This window comes from Ictalurus furcatus, chromosome 28 (assembly GCF_023375685.1).
Source record: "Ictalurus furcatus strain D&B chromosome 28, Billie_1.0, whole genome shotgun sequence".
NCBI lineage: Eukaryota > Metazoa > Chordata > Actinopteri > Siluriformes > Ictaluridae > Ictalurus > Ictalurus furcatus.
Genome location: NC_071282.1, coordinates 1,506,606 through 1,511,605, shown reverse-complemented (window position 1 = coordinate 1,511,605; position 5,000 = coordinate 1,506,606). Strand labels below are relative to the sequence as shown.

General features: G+C 36.7%; 1 long non-coding RNA gene across 1 annotated transcript; it reads left to right on the top strand.

Annotated features, from left to right (window-relative positions):
* Positions 1 to 3,115: 3,115 nt before the first annotated feature.
* On the top strand, positions 3,116 to 4,529 carry LOC128603946 (uncharacterized). Its single transcript, XR_008385109.1, has 4 exons — positions 3,116 to 3,163; positions 3,404 to 3,503; positions 4,002 to 4,128; positions 4,358 to 4,529. It is a non-coding gene; the product is annotated as an uncharacterized LOC128603946 (long non-coding RNA).
* Positions 4,530 to 5,000: the final 471 nt, after the last annotated feature.

Below are 5,000 nucleotides of genomic sequence, written 5' to 3'. Positions count from 1 at the left end.
GACATGTAATGAGACGTTTATGTAAGTTTTATGGAAGGAGTCTGAAGTGTCGGAACGTTGCACCAGTCAGAGATAAAACTGTAACTTCAACACAGAGAAACAAAAGAGAGGCTGGTGAGGGAATGAGTGTAAGAACAGGAAATAACTTGTTTCACGGCTATTACATTACTATTGTAAAATGGTCCACTTCAGGGTGGTAACTCGTGTTTTATTCCTTATGTAACGAATCAATTGTTATTTCTATAACACGTTTAACAATAAAGCAGCTTTACTGAAATCTGGATGCAGTTTCGAGTCTTAATGAGCGAGCCTGAGGCGACTGTGGTGAAGGAAAATCTCTCTGAGGAAAATCAGGAAAGTCTTGAGATCATCAACAAGTGGGATTAACTCCAGCGTCAATCTTAATCGTAAAGACACATCGCTCTCAGTCCAAGGTGGAGGAAGTAGATCAGCGAGGTAATTTCCTCGTATTTTCTCATTTGTAAGTCGCTTTGAATAAAAAACACTGCTAAATGAATAAATGTAAATGTGATTCCAGATAAGTCATATCAACCACAGCATCACAGTAAACAGCATGTCAAAGAAGAGGAGACGCACATGTTCAGCTTGACAGAGAGAGAGGAGTGTGTGTGTTCACTGTGAAGAGATCAGACCCGCAGTGTGTGTCTGTGTGTTCTCAGACCCTGGAAAGATCACTGTATTACAATCTCAGACTTCTTCACTGAAATATGATGTACAGACTTATCCCCTCACTGTAATACAATCTCAGACCCCATCCCCTCACTGTAATACAATCTCAGACCCCCCTCACTGTAATACAATCTCAGACCCCGCCCCATCACTGTAATACAATCTCAGACCCCATCCCCTCACTGTAATACAATCTCAGACCCCCCACCTCCCATTTATTGATGTGTCCTTTATGTAGAAGCATCTTGTCTTCCTTGATTCCTCTGATTGCATTTAAAGAACCAGTAAAAGCAGGAGTCTCCCCCAACACTCTCCTACTGGTGTGTTTTATTTGTTTGTGTTTGTACTACATACCTGCTTTTTGAAGAAGTGTAGCTAAGGTATACTAACCTGTAGAGGAAAACAGCACAAACACACTCAGCAACTACTGAATGCAACTGAAAGTTAATGAATAATTGTCAGGGAAATATTCTGTACAATATATAATCACACACACATCCTCTTACAGGTTGATTCATAACATTTCCAGTTGACTGGAACTTCTTAATTATTGCCCTGATGGTGGAAATGGGCATTTTCAATGCTTGTGATATTTTCTTATAGACACGCCCCATTTTGTGAAGCTTTTGCCGCACATCACAGCTATATTCCTTGCTCTTACCCATTGTTATGAATGACTAAGGGAATTTGGCCTGTGTGTCATCTCATATTTAAACCCCTATGAAACAGGAAGTCACGGTTGAACAATTTCCTGTTCCTACTCACCCAGGTGTATTTTAAAAAAATGTAATGAGAATATACTTCTAATATATTTTCCTCATATGAATTCATAGGGGTGACAATAGTTGTTGCACACCTATATACAACAAATATTCTTTTTGATAAACCTGTGTTGTGTTTGATATCCATGAGAGCAGAGTATTTTTGTGAATTCTTTTTAGCAAAAGATGAAAAGTTTAAACAATAAAAACAGATTTTTCACATCCTTCTTTTCCTCATATTTACCAAGGATGCCAATATTACTGGAGGGCGCCCTATGTACCATTTTGATGTCACATGGACAATATGCAGTCACTAATGAAATAGCTATAAATATATGTACAACGTGTTGCAAGTACAGTAGAGGCAGTTATTGTGGCAAATCTGAGAAGCAACGTCAGAGTCCGCAGCGTGTCAGAACACAGGTAGACATGTTTTAACGAGAGTAATCCATTAACTCACACCAGCAAATGTCAAAGCCAGAAACAAGAATTTATGCTTAAAATAAGCTTATTTTTGATTTCTCTCATTTGGCTGAGGCTTTTATCCGATCAGTAACACAGTGCTTTAAGCACTCCGCCAATCTGCTCATACAGAACAGCTTTTCCACGCACGTGCTCCTGTCTGACTTAACTCTACACTACTTCTTTTTTTTTTTTCCAATTTCATTTTTATTGAACATTTCTGCTGTACATTTCTGCTGAACTAAACATTTCTGCTGAACTAAACATTTCTACTCTACACTACTTCTACACTCTTCTATTGTTTTTAAAGAAAACGCACACAGCGCAGTCGTCCTCGGGCTTCAAAAGCTGCAGGTTCTTGGACAGGAAGTGACTGGCATTATTAAACAGGTTTCGTTTAACTTTTTTTCCTCTAAAACTGTGTAAGTGTAAACTTTCAAATTATACCTTAAACCAAATCACCCCACGGCTCAATCTGTATAGATTAAAAAAAAAAAAAAAACAACCCAGAAAATCCTTTGATCTCAAAGTTCAACCTGCATGTAAATCCCTTTGAACATTTAAACACGCTCTTTTTTTTTTTGCACGCATTAAGCAGTTCAGTTCCGGGTGTGTTATGATCACTTTATTTAATTTATTCACTGAGTAAGTCAGAATGATATTACTGAATCTGAAATCTGAGACCGTTCTCATAAATAATACCTGCCTCAGTGTACTACTACTACTACTACTACTAATAATAATAATAATATGAACAATAACACTGACATACCCCAGCAGTGAAACGATGACAATTATAGAAAACAGATAGAAGTTCTGTCCGAACCGCATTGTGACTTTCCTCATGTTAGTCAAAAACTTTTCTCTCCACTCCAGCCAAAAATACTGGAATAAAGTTGGTGTGACGTTGGAGGTTCGATATTCGGAGATATGCGGAAATTAAGGGACCGTCTCTAAAGTTATATACGACATTGTTATACACGTTTCTAACTTCAATAACATTTGAAGGGAATGACTTACAGTCATATAACCAACTGTAGAGTGTTCATCTAGGTGTCAGCTATGAGAAACTCCTTTTAGATTTTTGATGTTTATCAAAATAAGCTATTAAATCACATTTAAATTAGACATGAATGTCACTGCAGAATGGGTGCATACACAAAATATACCATTATTTAAAGCTCAATAGCATTTGAAGGGAATGACTAACAGTCACAAATCCAACTGTAAAGTGTTCGACTAGGTGTCAGGTATGAGACACACCTTTTAGATTTTTGATATTTAACCCTACAATGCATGAACCAAAAAAAAAAAAAACCTTCACGAATGCATAAAGGGGGTTAAAATGGCCCGTACTGGATTGAATGGTTTTCTTCAAAAAATAGATGTCCTATTAATTAAATAATTAAAAGAAATGATGATCCATGAATGTTTTAATATTTCAAACATTTTTATTTGTTTTCTTTTAATTTATTTATGTACATGTTTAGATTGTGGATGGGAGCCAAAGGAATTCAAAATTTACTTACATAGGCAGCACTTCCAGTCAACCTTCTGAGCCCTTTTGAACTGCTTCTCTGACATAGAAAGGTATGCCACATGAAACCCCGTCTTGCAGCACTGACATTCAATCTGAAAAATGATCATAGTAATCTTATCAAATTGCTCAGTCATCAATTAGTTTCTCTCTCACTCTCTCACCCTCTCTCTCAGTCTCTCTCTTTCATTCACTCACTCTCTTACACACACAACACACACTTGTAAACAAAATGGTGTGCCCATAAAAATGTTATAACCATTGCTACATTACCCACCCAAAATGTTTTTGCACCACCACCCGAGGATTTTGAGGCAGCACATAATGAGCAGTAATGTCCCCTCTTCAATACTGAAAACATGCAGTTATATGTTAGCTCTGTTGGCAAATGGTACATACTGTAAATAGCATTACCATATGTTTACTACTTAATACTAATACTTAGTATGATGTTACAACATGTGTGGTTTTTCTGTGATAATCTATACTTTATACCATAGTCTAAATGACAGGTGTTTTTGTACAAGTAATAAATTACCTGAGGCTTTCAGAAGTTCCTCTGCCATTGTCAGTCGCAGATGTTCCATGCGCTCCTTGGATGAGTTTAGAGTCAAATGGCAAGGGATATTTGGAAATGCACCAACAACTTCTTTTGCCATCTACATAAGACAAGATAAGGTAATGTTTTTTTTTATTGTCCATGGGAGATTGTTTCACCACAGCAGCCATACATACAAACAAACAAAACACATACATCTAAATCCATTAATCATATTCAATACACTATTTGCATAATCTACATTGAACAAACATTGAAGAGCCTGAGCCTCCACATAAAGTACAGTTTGCTCTGACCCTTCCTCTGTATAGCCTCAATTTACCCGCTCCATTCTGCTTTGTTGTCTAGGTACACTCCAGGGTTCTTATAAGACTGAACTAAATCAACATTCTGCTCTACAAATTCATAAGAACTGTGACAGAGTTTATTATAAGATAAACTCTTTGTTTTTCTTTATGTCATACAATTTAATGAGGAAATCCAGCCTGCATGACAAACACTCCACAGCTGTACCAGTCCTGTTGTGTGGAATGGTTCATTTCTCCTCCATTCCATGTTATGTCCACCCAGTCACATTTACTGAGACAGTTTCTTCTCCTCTTGAAGTACTCTCTAGGCAGTGTAAATAAAGAAAATCATGAACATTCTTCATGTAAAAACCTATTTATTTGTTAAATCTTTGTTGAGTCTAAATGTAGAGAAAGGTGACAAATCAATCGCTTCTCTCCTACCGTGAAAGGTTCGTTTCCCCATCACACCCCCACTCTTCTATCCTTTATTGCCTTGTCAATTCTCTACTATCCCTACCCCAATAAAGCAAAAAAGGCCCCAAAACCAATAAAAACATATTCTTGTGATTTAAACTACTTTAAGGTTCATCTTTTTAACCATATTTTTACCAAATGTTAGTACAAAATCCAAACAATAAATGTTGTTGTGAATCTTTTTTTATTTAAGAGACCCATTTTGTTAGTCAATTTAAACGAATGTT